Raw genomic sequence first — 16,161 nt, 5'->3', positions numbered from 1 at the left:
TTCAACGTTACAATATAGTTTCTTTTCTACAATATGGCTTCCATTTGTAACTTTGTGTTGAGCCCATATCATTCCTTGTTCCTAGCTGTCTCCACAAGTCTCAGCTTTGCCAGTCTCTGGGTAGGGTGAAACCAACACAATTTCTTCTCGTGGTGCCCCGAAAGGCTGAGGAATCTAGTTGCTCACTCTACTCTTCCTCTCCTAGTGAGGGGAACTCTAACTGGGAGTTCCCTTTGGTGCTGAGCAATGCTAGCATGGGAAATGGGATGATGCTGATAAAAGCTAGCTGTTTGCTTCCCTTTTTTTGTGGTTATTCACTGAAATTTCTTAAGTGGACTCCAGATCTCACCAAGAGCTGTTTTTGTTCATGGATAGCTGTCTAATTGCCGATCTTTGTGGAGGGACAGGGGCTGGGGTCTCCTCTGCCACCAGTTGGGTGACCAGGTCTCTGTTTTCTTACTAGATATAAGTTGAGGGCCATTCCCAGCTTTCAGAAACTGCTGTGTTCCTTGGCTTATGGTTCCCTTCCTCCATCTTCAATGCCAGAAAAGGGTGGGTGAAGTTCCATCTCTTCTCTTCAAGGACACATGTGATTAGATTAGTCCCAGCCAGATGATCTATGATAATCTCTCAAGTCAAAGCCCTTAACCTTAATCACATCTACAAAGCCTCTTTTACCAAAGAAGATGACATATTGTTATTAGAGGTTCGGGGATTCGATCGGAGATGTAAAAGGAAGTTTCCACTCCAAACAAATGGACTGAAGGTATATTTTATTATCTAGAGGATAGTAAAGGCGATAGTCTGCAAACAGATCCGAATAGGCCAAATAATAAGAGGGAAAAAACACCAGCTCGACTGGAAAGGGAAAACATCCACATCGGCTGAGATAGCAGCAGATTCGAATAGGTCATATAATAAGAGGGAAAAACATCAGATCGATTGGAAAGGGAAACACCAGATCGACTGAAGGGAAATGACACAAATCAACTGGAAAGAGAAACACCAGGTTGACCGAAAAGAGAACACATCAGATCAATTACTTCACAATAAATCAATTACTCACAACATCCATGCCCCCCTGCCGGGAGAGTCCTGTCAATTGACACGGCTGGGTGGGAATCACACGTCCTGGGCAAGGCGTCCCTTCCACAGGTGCAACTCTCACCAGGTCTCAGTCTCCAGCAGTTTTTTATAGCATCAATAATTTCCAGAGTAAGCAGTTACAGAGGTTTTTTTCAGAGCAAGCATCTAGTGTTCCCATGCACAAATGGTTATCAGTGGGTACGTGCACTGAGCCCCCTGGCTATCCTCCCAGCCCAGTAGTTGTGTATGCGCATTGTTTACCCTGCTTATCGTCCCGGACCGGCACAGATGGCCACTCTGTCCCAGGCTGCGGCGCCCAAAGGGCCTTGAAATTTTTACACATTGCAACTATCTCCATGGGAGAAGGGCCAGTTCCCACCACACAGAAAGCGGCTTTTATATTTCTTTTTGTGCTGGTGGCTGTAGGTCAATGGAGTGGCCAAACATGGCTGTACTCATGTCAAGACACATATTCACAGGTTCCAAGGATTAGGGTGCAGACATCACTGGGGGCTCTTACTCTGCCTCCCACAGCAGGCCTTTTTTACTGTCTCTCATTAAAGTTTTATTATTTTCCTTCTTTAGCTCTTGCACATGTGTTTTTGGTTTTCAGATTTATTCTTATGACTTTATATTCTTTTTTTTTTTTTTATGAGGAAGATTAGTCCTGAGCTAACATCTGTCGCGAATCCTCCTCTTTTTGCTGAGGAAGACTGGCCCTGTGCTAACATCTGTGCCCGTCTTCCTCTACTTTATATGGGACGTCACCACAGCATGGCTTGACAAGCGGTGCGTTGGTGTGCGCCTGGGATCCGAACCAGGGCCACCGCAGTGGAGCTCGAGCACTCAACCACTACGCCACTGGGCCGGCCCAACTTTATATCGTTAATATTATTTACATTGAAAATAATTTGCCCGTTGTTGCTTTTTTTTTTTTAATTTGGCAAATTCTTTAAGCTATTTGTTTTTGCCACAGTATTTCCTCTGTAATCCTCTCCGATTCCCTGCAGCAGATTTAGGAACATTCCCTCATGTTCGGATCATGTTTAATTCATGCCACAACTAGAGCACTCTCATTTTGGGAGGTATTTGTTTTTAGCCTCTCTCTGTCAGTTTACTTAGTGAATGCCTTTAAAACAAGAACTCAGCTTTTCATTTTTATAGCCTCAGTGCCTGGGGTAACGCCTGGCACATAATAGATACTGATTAAATATTGTAAGAATTTTTTTGAATGAATAAAAAACTATTTTTTCCTATGTCACAATCATAAAAATTTATCAGTCGCTATCATTAGATAAATTAAAGCATTGTGAAGTAGAAGGGAATTTCTTTTTTACTAGCATAACCTTGGGTTAATTTGCATTCCAAGTTCTGAAAAACTGTTGAACTAAGCTGTCACCCCACTGCTGTTGGTTTTTAGTTGGATTGTTTAAGACTGAGCAGCTCAGATTCTGAAAAATGTACTAATTTCACACCATTGTATGTTGGTGTGAATGACAATTTCTATGGTTATCCAAATTAGGGTGGAGTTCATTTATGGCAGGAGACAGGGCTTAGAAAGAATGCCTTCCATTTACATGAAAGAAAACACGCTCCTCTCTTTGAGGCCTGGATATTTTGGCTCATCCCACCGGGCTTGGAGATGGCAGCAGCTCTTTCAGTGGTTGGGGGTGTAGGAGGAGGAGGAAAGCTGCTCACGATAGACACAGGGGCAGATTGGCGAGTCATTCTAGGATGGTTCTAGCTCTGTGTAATTGCTGTAAGAGTTATCTTGTGGTCTACTTCCCATCCATTATTCTAAAAGCTTTTAATGAATGTTACCAAATTTTCATCCTGTTGTCTGCTGTGTCACAAAGAATTAATATTTGAGGACAGGCTGTATAGGGAAAAGCAGCAACAACTAGAAGAAGCCAATTGATGAATGGTTTAAAAAAAAAGGAACTGTGGACATACACGGTCTGTATCTAGAGTCATCCTGGCTGAAGGAATAAACAACATTTAATGCACACTTGTAAAAAAATGTAAAAATCTCCCTGGAATTATCAGAGATTTGGGAAGGGGAAACTTGTAAGTACTGACTTTCTTCTGTAACAATGGGCTATAGCTTAGAATATCATGATTTGGGCAATAAAGGGAATATGACCTGGCATATGACATAGCTAGTAAAGTTTGAGATATTTAGGGTAATAAAAATAACAAGATACTCAAATTTACTTAACTTTTCTTACAAGCTATCAATTTCGTTTTAGTCAAAATACATTTATTTAAAAAAAACAGGTTACTTTTGCAATAATATATGCAGTAATTAATAGAGTAATATTGTATGCTAGGCAGAATGCTAGAGACAGAATCAAGTATGCCGTGTTCCAGTTTCTTCTTGATTATAGTTATCTCGGTGAGCAGTTACCATCTCAAGATTTATTGTTTCTTTTCTTTTCTTTTTCAAAACTGACCTGTTAGTTTAGATCAATAGCTCCAAATTATGATGTGTGTCATAATAATCTGGAGAACTTTTTGTTTAAAATATATATTCCCATGTTCTGTCCCAAGTCTATTGGATTAGAATCTTTGGGTTGGGGACAGGGAATCTGCCATTTTTAAAAGCTATGATGACAAATTTGGAACAATGCTTATATCTATGGTTGCTTTCAGCTCCAAAGTTACAAATTTGGTTCATTTCATTATCTCCTTGCACATTCAAATTCTATGATTCATAGTTTTGTATTTCACTAGTTTCAAAAACACTCTTTACAACACTGTGATTATTTTTACATTGTTTCAATATATATTGCCATATGTCACTTTCTAAAGCATGCCAGGGTCAACAACTCAAAATTTTATGTTAACTGATTATTACCAGAGAAATTATGAGGCACAACCCTAAAAAATGCTTTAGTTTGTTAACTCTTGGTTTAGTTTTGATTGTGTTAAGTTTTCATCAGTGCAAAAAAAAAAAAAAAAGAAATTTTTACCACATATGGTGAGTGGTAGTGACCAATCCTGTATAGCGTGTGGCTAAACTCTGCTGTTCTCTGATGATCAGGTAGAAAACACTATCAGATTACGTGTGAACAGGAGGTCTTTCCTTTTCACAGAAATTATACTTGATTTCGCTGACTAGTGCTTCCTTTCTTTAATACCCCAGAAATCAATTCTTTCATTCAGAATTAGTATTGTTTCAAAAATGATCACAGAATTATCTTTCATAAGATCATGGGGAATATGTGATAACGACCAGAGAACACAACTGAGATTATTTGCACGTTTGCTCAGAAAAAAAGTGTAAATTAATAGTTCAATTGCTCATTTCTGACCAGAGACTTGTAATTTTTTTCTTCAAATAATAAGACAATTATTGAGATGTATCAAAAATCAAGAATCTGAATGATCATTTTAACTAAAATTAAAAAAAGTGCATATATTTCTGTCTCATTTTATATATTTCCTCACTGTAGACTAATAATTAAAAAGTCATTCTTTCTATTTGAGTGATGTGGATTGGCATTCATCAAAGGAAAATAAGTAGTAAATATTTTTAATAAATTTATGAGAGGGAAGGCATTTAATTATTTTGACTGACATTTATAAGGAATAAAAACAATTTTAAGATACACATAGGTATCAAACTCTGTGGTCATCTGATTAAAATTTTAAAAAATAAAACAAATAAATGAATGGAACATAATCTCAATGTTAAAACAGTAATATGATGAATTTCTCAATTCTCAAATTATAGATAAACTCTCATGGAGAGGAGCGATTGGAGCTTTAACTTCTCTGGAAATTCTGAAATCTAATACAAATTCAGTGATTCTCTTGGCACACTGGCTCACCACATCTTTAATTGATCTTGGCTCCTATTCTATTACTTCTTCTACATAAACCACCAGCAACAAATTTTTATTTCTGCTTCAGAATTAAAAAGTTTCTCTAAAGACTTAGCTTATACATTCTTATGCTCTGTAAGCCACTTTTTTAGTCTCAAGAGCAGCAGATTATTCCCTCCTATGTTTGTTTTCTCCTCCTCTGTGCGGTTGGCTTTCCCTATCACAAACATAGACATATACTTTTCTCACACTGTCATGACCTCAAAAAGCATTTGTTAGTAGTTTTGTTTGGTATAAAGTAGAGGAAGGTGGGCACAGGTGTTAGCCCAGGGCCAATCTTCCTCAGTAAAAAGAGAATTGGCAACAGATGTTAGCTCAAGGCTAATCTTCCTCACACACACACAAAAATTTGTTAGACAAGAGTAAAGCAGTACTTATTCAAAAATTTATACCTCTAAATACATATTAGACAAGAAGAAATGTGTTAAATTAAGAATTGGAGTTTTTATCTTACAAAACTAGAAAAAGAAAAGCAAATGAAATCCAAAGTAGACAGAAGAAAGGAAACAATTAAGATAAAATTGAAAAATCAATGAAATAGAACACAGAAAAATAATACAAAAATCAATGAAAGAAGAGCTGGTTCATTGTAAAGAACAAGAAAATTGATAAAATTCTAGCTAGACAGATGACGAAAAAGGAAGACACACATTCTCTGTATGAGGAATGACAGAGATATTACTACATATTCTACAGACATTAAAAAAATAGTTAGGGAATAATATGTACAACTTTATGCTAATAAATTCAACAACATTGATGCAATGGACAAATTCCTTGAAATATACAATCTACCAAAGCTTACTCACTAATACATAGACAACTTGGATATCCCTATATCTATATTTAAAAAATTGAAATTGTAGTTAAAAATATCCTCACCAAGAAAATACAGCCCCATATGCCTTTACTGAGGACTTTACCAAACATTTAAGAAAGAGATAACACTAGTCCTTCCAGAAAACTGAAGCAAAGGGAATACTTCCCAACTCATTTTATGAAGACAGCATTACTCTAGTACCAAAATCAAAGACATTACAAAAGAAGAATAACAGAAACTATTATTCGTCATGAGCATAGATCAAAATTTCTTATCAAATTGAATATGTAGATATAAATATAGATAATACATCATGACCAGAGTTTATACTTAATGCAAAGCTTAATACTCAAAAATTAATGAATGTCCTTCATCTATTGTTAGACTAAAAAAAGCAAAAACATATGATCCTTTCAATAAATGCAGAAAAACCCTTTGACCAAATCTAACATCCATTCTTGATAAAACCTCTCAGCAAATTAGGAATAGAAAGGGGTTTTCTCAATCTGGTAAGGGGTATCTACAAAGAAACCTACGCCTAACATCATACTTATTTAAGAGAGACTGAATACTTTCTCCCTCAAATCAAGAGCAAAATAAGAATGTCTGCTATCATTACTTCTACCAAACATTGTACTGGGAGTTATAGTCACTGCAGTAAGTCAAGAAGGAAGAAAAAAAGGTTTCCAGACTGTAAAGGCAGAATTAAAACTTTTTCACAGATGACTTGTAGAGAATTCCAGAGAAAACAGAAAAAAGTTGCTACAATCAACATTGGGTTTAGCAAAGTTGTAGGGTATCAATATGCAAAAATAATGAACTTCAGTCTGCAACTCATATCATGTACAAATAGTAACCTAGGGGTGAAGACAATTATCTCTAAGTTAATCTATAATGGGTCATAGATGTAATATAAAGTCTTAAACTATAATATTTCTGGCATAAGGCATAAGAAAAAATCTTTGTGAGTTTGGGTTAAGTAAAGGTATATATTTTTTTAGACGCAACCCCAAACACATGATACATAAAAGAAAAAAATTACAAAGTGGACTTCATCAAAATTAAGAACAAGTCCTTGAAAGATGCTCTTAAAGAAAGGAAAAGGCAAGTCATTGACTAGAAAACCATTTTGAAAATCACATATCTCATAAAGGAGCTGAACAAATATATATAAATCACTCAAAACTCAATGATAATAAAACAAACAATTCAGAAAAAGACAAAAGATTTGAAAGGCACTTCACCAAAAAAGATATATGGATGGCAAATAAGCACATGAAAAGATGAGTACCATCATTAGTCATCAGGAAAATGAAAATTACAGCCAAATTTAGATATCAGTACACATGTATTATAATGTACAAAATCAAAAAGTTTGCTGACATCAAGCGTCGGCAATGATATGTAGCTATCGGAATTTGTATGCTGTTGGTAGGGGAACAGAAAATGGTACAAACTCTTTGGAAAACAATTTGGCCACTTCTTATAAAGATAAGCATTGTGCCAAGTGAAAGAAACCAGCGACAAAAGACCACATATTATATGATATTATTTACATGGAATGCCCACAGTAAGCAAATCTGTAGAGATGGTAAGTAGATTAGAGGTTGCCTATGGTTTGGAATAGGTAGGGAAGGGGGTGGAGAGGAGGAATGAGTGATTACTAATGGGTACAGGGTTTTATACACGGTTGCACAACCCTATAAATATACTAAAGAACATTGAATTGTACATTTTAAGCCAATGAACTTTATGGTATATAAATTATATCTCAATAAAGCTATTTACAGATACCATATTACTGAACCATTCCACTCTTAGGTTTTTATTCAAGAGTAATGAAAGTATATGTTCACACATAGACTTGTAAACAAACGTTCATACCAACTTTATTTGTAATAGCCCAAACTGGAAAGAAGTCAAATGTCCATCAACAAGTGAACTGGTTAAAGAAATTGTGTGGTATATTTATGGAAGGAAATACTATTCAGTGATAAAGCAGCAATGACAGCTGATATATAAAACACCATGGATGAATTTTAAAATAATTTTAGTTAACGAAATAAGCCAGGTAAAAAAAGAGTGCGTACTTTATGATTCCATTTAAATAAAATCTAAGAAAATTTAAACCTAACTATAGTGACAGAAAACATAGCCCAGTGATGGAGGTGGGGCAGGGAGAGGCATTTGGGAGGATTACAAAGGAGAAGAGTAAATTTGAGGATGATAGATATGCTCATTATTTTAATTGTGGTGATGGTGTCAGGCGTATACATATATCAAAATTTATCAGTTTGTACTCTTTAAACATGTGCATTTTATTTTATGTTAATTATACTTCAACAGGCTTGTTAAAAATTTTTATATATAATTAAAAATATGATTAATCCACTAATATACAAAAAGTTGTGTTTCATGCAGTTTTGTGGGATACTATAATCTTTAACAGTATGTAAGTTGTACTCTAAACAAATGGAGAGACAGTCAATGCTCTCAGATGGGCTATTCATACATATAAGATTTTGTTATGGTATACACAAATTTTACATTTGATTATCAATAAATCTATTGATGTTTTCTTTATTGTTCATATCTTTTCTAGACAGTTATAGAAAATCATTCTCTACATAACCTATTTCTCTTTTTGAATCTTTTGGTCCAACCTCTTCATGACTAAATTGTTCTATGGCTGTCTAAAGACCACTTTGCTCTATTCCCTCAGTCTTGGAGACCCTAAAGTTCTCAATGCTTATTTTGGTTATTTTACCTATCAAAATGTTGCTTTCTCAGTAATATGTGATTAGGAGGATATTATTCCTGGTTGAGCCAAATTCACAGTAGGTGATTATAAAGATGATTATTCACACATTAATACGCACTAGTAAAATTTCTCATAGGATAAAGGGACATTAAGTAAAGACTTTTAGGTGGTATAGAAGAGATATCTTTTGGAAAAAAATTCTTTTGAGATTGATATAGCCGTATGTTTAAGGGTCTAGGCTCTGCATCAGACTGCACAGATTCAAATTCCAGTTCCAACACTATATTAAGTAACTTGTTCTCTCTGCTGTTCAGTTTCCTCATCTATAAAATGGACATAATAGCCTTCATAGAATGTTTTGAATGGTTAAATGAGATTATATTGTCCCTGAAATATTGTAAGTACTCAATATTATTTTAAAATAATATTTATTATTTAAATAAGTAATATAAGTCATAAAAAATGCATACTTTTGTTATTTCCGAATAGGTGAATACTCCTCTCATCTTTTCCATTTACTGCCTCCAATCATATGTGTGTTTATGTAAACAAACAGCACTTTGCATCCACTGGGCTTTATCAACCCCATTTACGTATTTGCTTATTCAACACTTTTTTTTTTCTTTTTTTTGTGAAGAAGATCAGCCCTGAGCTAACATCCACGCCAATCCTCCTCTTTTTGCTGAGGAAGACTGGCCCTGGGCTAACATCTGTGCCCATCTTCCTCCACTTTATATGGGACGCTGCCACAGCATGGCCTGACAAGCGGTGCATCAGTGCGCACTGGGGATCCGAACCTGGGCAGCCAGCAGGGGAATGCGCGCACTTAACCGCTGTGCCAGGGGCCGGCCCCTCAACATGTGTTTTTTTAAAGCTACATTTGTCAGGCATTCTGCTAGGTGATGTAAATCCAAATATGAAAAACAGACTATCCCTGATACTTACACAGATAACTCCAATGCTCATACAGTAAGTACAAGGACAGAAAAATTCATACAATTATGGAATGATCTTGAGGCCACTGTAGCTTTTTACTCCGCTTTTTAAATTACTATATATTCCGTTGTCATAATATTGTTATTGTTTCCTTTCCTTTAAGCTACTATTTTTTTCTTCACTTATTTGCCATATTCTCCCCTCTACTTCCTCAACTTCCTTCCAGCCCCTTGGAGAATAGTCTTTTCAAGTAAAGATACTGTTGAAGGATCTCCTCCTTTAATTCCAAACCTTCTCTGTTTCATGGCAATTCTTCTGATAATATACCTGGCTCCTAAGCAGTCAGTTTGCTGTTTCATATCTACTTACTTGCATGCTGATCTGAATTTTTATTTTTTGTGCAAAATTTCAAACAAATCAGGAACCACAGGACACACGTAATAAAATTTTCGGTAAACCGCAGTCTTCAAAATATCTCCAAGAAATGCCATACTCACTGCTGAGAGGAAATAAACTGCCGGCAAAGAAAGAGACTGTGGTTGTCCTCCCACAGCTCCTTGTCTTTGATGGAGAAAAACAATTTAGAGATCTGTGCACAACTCTGGGCAGATGAACCAGCTGTGTCTAGAATTCAAAGCGTAGAATAATCCTTGTTCTATGCACCAAGAGTATCCATTTAAAACCGTTATCTCTACCATTACAGTAGAGATAATATCTTTGCTTCTATAAAAAGCCAACCCAGCCACTACTTTCAAAACACCACTTCTGTAATTCTTCCTCCTCCACCCTTCTCTTGCAGTATCAGTTTTTCCCTTTTCACTGATTCATTTCCATTACCATAAAAATGCTCTAGGGCCCAGCTATTAAAAAAAATGCGTCTCCCTTGACCTTACATATTCCTCCAGCTACTATCCCATTATTCCTCTCCCTCTCAGAGTATACTTATCAATAGGTTTGGCTACATACACACTCTCAGATTCCACACTTTCCGTTTTCTTTTCAACTCTCTCCATTCTCTTCTCTCCACAAAATCAGTTCTGATCAATGTCACTAAGGACTTCCACATTTCCAAATTCAATGGCCATTTCACTGTCCTTGTATTTCTTGGCCTTTCTGGAGCATCTGACACATTTGACCACCTCTTGCTTAATAAAGACTTTCTTCGATGGGTTTCTGAACATGTCTATTTTTTCCTCCTACATCCTTAGATGCCCCTTCTCAACCTCACTCACTGGCTTCCTTGCCTCTGTTTTAGCTCTAAATGTGGAACTTCCTCAAGGAAAAGTACTCAGCCCTGTATATGCACTCCTGTCCAGGTGAGCTCATTCTGCTTCATGCACAGTTCTTTTTCCTGAGCTCCAGATACAAATATCTAACTGCCTATTTGACATTTCCATTTGGATGTCTAATAGGCGTCTCAAACATAGGTCCAAAATCAGCTCACTCTTTTTTTCCTAATATGTCTCTGCAATTCTTTCGTCCCCAGTCTTTTTTATTACAGGAAAGACATTTAATCTCTCTTATCCCAGATTTACTCCTTCTGTAATTTCCTTGTAATTTTCTTCAAAGATAGATTTCAGGGGCTGGCGTGGTTAAGTTGGCATAGTGGTTAAATTCACATGTTCCGCTTCAGTGGCCCGGGGTTTGCATGTTCAGATCCTGGGTGCAGACCCACGCACCACTTGTCAAGCTATGCTGTGGTGGCGTCCCATATAAAGTAGAGGAAGATGGGCACAGATGTTAGCCCAGTGCCAAACTTCCTCAGCAAAAAGAGGAGCATTGGCAACGGATGTTAGCTCAGGGCTAATCTTCCTCACAAAAAAACAAAAATAGATTTCAAAGATAAGAATAACTGTCTAATATTCAAAAACACCATTATTATGCTTCTAGATGTTAACGCAAAGGTGTGAACATTTCATGGTTCATGTGATAAATGAAGATACATTTCTCTAGATTATCTTTAAGTGATTTTAGCTTATTCTTAGTTTCATTTCTCCATTTTTTTTCCTTTCAAATATTTGATATTTTATTGTGGAAAAGAATAACTGTGCTTGAGATGTTTAACAAGGGTCACAATCTTCTCTTTGTTCCTTGCAAAAGAGCACTCTTCACATGATTGGCTGAGTCACTGAGGAAGATTCTTAACAAGCTGAGATCTCTGTACATACAAAAGAGCCTCAGAGAATGTTGCATGAATAATGTGCAGAAATGAATGGAAAACACCTGATTTGTTTAAAGGTAAAATCTATGTTTAGAAGATTTTAAGATATCTAAGATTTACCACACATGTGCTATACTATAAAGCTTCATCAAACACATTCTCTTCAGGTATCACGGTGGTCTTCAGAAAGTACTTTAACTGACAACTCTGTTTTATTCATATTCTGATTTTTTCAGCATTACTAGGAAAATAAAAAGTTCTGGGATGTGGATTATATTCTAAAAGTAATTTTTCCAAAATCTCTTCTGTGATATCAAACCATTTTTTCCTTTCCTTTGGCAGTATCAGGCACTGAGTATAAAATGAAGTTCCTCTTGATTAAATTGGCATTTATAGAGCACTATCCAAAAATAACAGAATGCACATTATTCTTGAGTTCACATAGAAGATTCTCCAATACAGACCACATGCTGGGCTATAAAATACACATAACACATTTAAAAGCATGCAAAGCATGTTGTCAGAGTGAGGTAGAATTAAACTAGATACCAAGAATAGAAATATTGCTGGAGAATCCCCAAATACTTGGAACTTAAATAATATGCTTATATACTCATGGATCAAAGAAAAATTCTCAAGAGAAATTTAAAAATATTTTGAACTAAATTAAAGTGAAAATGCAACTCATAAGTTTTTGTGAGAGACAGTGAGGCAGCACTTAGAGGGAAATTTATATCATTAAATGAATATACTAGAAAAGAAGTAAAATCCAGGGGGCCGGCCCCGTGGCTTAGCGGTTAAGTGCGCGCGCTCTGCTACCGGCAGCCGGGGTTCGGATCCCGGGCGCGCCCTGGTGCACTGCTTCTCCAGCCATGCTGAGGCGGCATCCCACATAAAGCACCTAGCAGGATGTGCAACTATAACACATAACTATCTACTGGGGCTTTGGGGTGAAAAAGGGAAAAAAAAAAAAGGAGGAGGATTGGCAATAGATGTTAGCTCAGGGCTGGTCTTCCTCAGCAAAAAGAGGAGGATTGGCATGGATGTTAGCTCAGGGCTGATCTTCCTCGCAAAAAAAAAAAAAAAAAAAGAAGTAAAATCCAAAATCAATAACCTAAAATTCTCCTTAGGAAACTAGAGAAGGGAGAACAATTTAAACATAAAAGAAGCAGAAGAAAAGAAATAATAAATATTAGAGCAGAAGTCAATGAAATTGAGAATTGGAAAGCAACAGAGAAAATCAAGGAAACCAAAAGCTTGTCCTTTGAAAATATCAATAAAATTTATCAAACTCTAGTCAGGCTAAGAAAAAAGAGAGAAGAGAAAAATTACCAATATCAGAAATAAGATATTTCATGGAATTAAAAAGATAACATAGGAATACCACAGACAACTTTAGTCCCACAAATTTGATAACAGATCAAATGAACCAATTCCTGGAAATACACAAAATACCAAAATTCACACAAGGAGAATTAGATAAATTGAATAGTCTATATCTATTAAAGTAATTGAATCAATGTTTAGTAACTTTCCAAAGCAGAAAAAAGGGCCAAATGGTTTCACTGGTGAAGTCTATCAAAAATATAAGAAAGATATATCAATTCTCCACAATCCCTTAAAGGAAATAAAACAGAACACTTCTCTAACTAATTTTCTGAAGCCATCATTACTATAATTCTGAAAGCATAAAGACATTAAAAGAATGTAAAACCATAGATCGATATCTCTCATGAACACATCAACAAAATCCTCAACAAAACACTAGAAAATTAAATCCAAAAATGTATAAAAGAAGTATACATCACAAACAAGTGGGTTTTATTTCAGATATGCAAGGCAGATTCAACATTCAAAAATCAATGAATGTAATCCACTATGTAATCCACAGGCTACAGGAAAAAATAAGCATAAGATCATGTCAACTGATAAAGGAAAAAAATGTGACAAAATCCAATACCTATTAATGATAAACACTCTGAACAAAGAGGGGAACTTCCTCAACTTGAGAAAGAACACCTATAAAAAAAACCTACCACTAACATCACATTTCATGGAGACAAGATAATTCCCCATATAGGATCAGGAGCAAGGCAAGGATGTCCACTCTCACCACTCCTGTTCAAAACTGTATTAGAAATCCTAGCTCATGCAACAACACAAGAATAAGAAAGAAAGGTACACAGATTGGAAAAAAAGAAAAAACAAACTCTTTAGGCAGATGGCATGATTGTCTAATTAGACAACTGCAAAGAATCAACATAAAAAATTCTTGGAACTAAAAAACGAGTACAGAAAATTTGCAAGATACAAGGTAAACATATAAAAATCAATTGCATTCATATATACCAGGAGTGAACAAGTGAAATTTAACATTTAAAAACACCATTTACAATAGCACAAAAAATTGAAATAGGTATAAATCTAGCAAAATATGTATAGGATCTGTATGTGGAAAATATAAAACACTGAAAAAATGAAAGAAATCAAAGATCTAGATCGATGGAGAGATAGTCCATGTTCAGGGATGGGAAAACTCATTATTGTAAAGATGTTGATTCTTTCCAACTTCATCTATAGTCTGCAATCCCAAACAAATCTCTTTAAACCATTTTGTAGGTATTGACAAACTTATTCTAAATATATAAAAAGGCAAAAAATCTAGACTAGTCAACACAATGCTGAGGAAGAAGAATAATGTTGGAGGATTCACACTATCTGATTTCAAGACTTACTGTAAAGCTAAAGTAACCAAGACAGCATGGTATTGGTGAATAAATAGACAGATAAATAGAACAGAATGGAAGTACCCAAAGTAGATTCATTTTAATATAGTCAACCCCCTTTGAGAATGGCATAAAGGCAAATCAATAGAGAAAGGCTGTATATACACATACACACAAATGGTGCTGGAACAATTGGATATCCACATGCAAAAAAAAAAAAAAAAGAATCTAGACATAATCTTTACACCCTTAACAAAAAATAACTCAAAACAATCATAGAACTAAATGTAAAATGCAAAACTCTAAAACTTCTGGAAGAAAACAGGAGAAAATCTGCATTACCTTGATTTGGTGAGGAGTGTTTAGATACAAGACCAAAAGTACAATCTATGAAAGAAAAATAAGTTGGACTTCATTTAAATTAAAAACTTCTGCTCTGCTAAAGACACTTTTAAGAGAATGAAAAGGCAAGCCACAGACTAGTAGAAAGTATTTGCAAAACACATATCTGATAAAAGGACTTGTATTCAAAATACACAAAGAACTCAATACTCAACAATAAAAAAACAAACAACTCAATTGAAAAATTGACAAAAGATCTGAAAAGACATTTCATCAAAGAAGATACACAGACGGACATTTAGCACATTAAAAGATGCTCAACATCATTTGTCATTAGGGAAATGCAAATTAAAACAACAGTGAAATACCACTAGACACTTATTAGACTGCTAAAATCCCCCAAAATTACAATACCAATTGCTGGTGAGGATGGGGAGCAACAGGAACTCTCATTCATTGCTGGTAGAAATGCAAAATGGTACGGCCACTTTAAGAGACAGTTTGGTAGTTTCTCACAAAGCTAAATATAGTCTATCATGTGATCCATAGCTACCCTCTTAGATATTTACCCAACTGATTTGAAAACATAGCCACACAAAAGCCTGCATATGAACGTTTACAGCAGATTTACTCATAACTGCCAAAAACTGGAAGCAGCCAAGAGGTTCTTCAATATATCCATTCAAGGCGAATGGATAAACAGACTATGGTACATTTATATGACGGAAACAGCAATAAAAAGGAATAAGCTATCAAGCCACAAAAATATATGAATAAATCTTAAATGCATATTTCATATTGAAAGAAGCCAGTCTGAAAAGGCTATATTCCATATAATTTCATTTATGTGATATCTAGAGAAAGTAAATATTGTCAGCATTTAGGAGAGGGGTGGGGTTGAAAAATGAGGCACAGGGGATTTTTAGGGCAGTGAATCTATTCTAGATCAGTGAAGGGCAGTGAATCAGCTAGATTCATGACATTATGCTTTTGTCAAAATCCGTGGAATTTTATGACAGAAAGAGTGAATCTTAATGCATGCAAATTAAAAAATATTATTTTGGAGACTGTGGATACCAGTATGGAATGCAGAGACTGCCAAAAGAATCTAACTTATTGCGGATGTATGAAATAGCCTCACTGAAGAGTATGGAGATAAAGTTTGCGGATCTAAGTAACCTAGGGAAATGAGTAGTCTTAACTTGTGAGACTAATGACAAAAGGACCTGTGCATAAGCACTGTACTCTAGTTGATAAAGTAGTTTCCCACGAGGTACAGGATAACAATTCTGAAACTACTAAATATGTACGCTGGAACTGAACAACTAAGTAAATAAACAGTGATGGTGGTAGCCATGTTTCTCACTTTGGAGTGGGAAGTTATAGAAATGAAGGGAGGAGGCTAGCATGATCCATGTTGTAATGTATTAGAGTTGGATTAC

Source organism: Ceratotherium simum, chromosome 17 (genome assembly GCF_057802395.1).
Source record: "Ceratotherium simum simum isolate JZ-2026a chromosome 17, ASM5780239v1, whole genome shotgun sequence".
NCBI lineage: Eukaryota > Metazoa > Chordata > Mammalia > Perissodactyla > Rhinocerotidae > Ceratotherium > Ceratotherium simum.
This window is presented reverse-complemented; position numbering follows the sequence as displayed.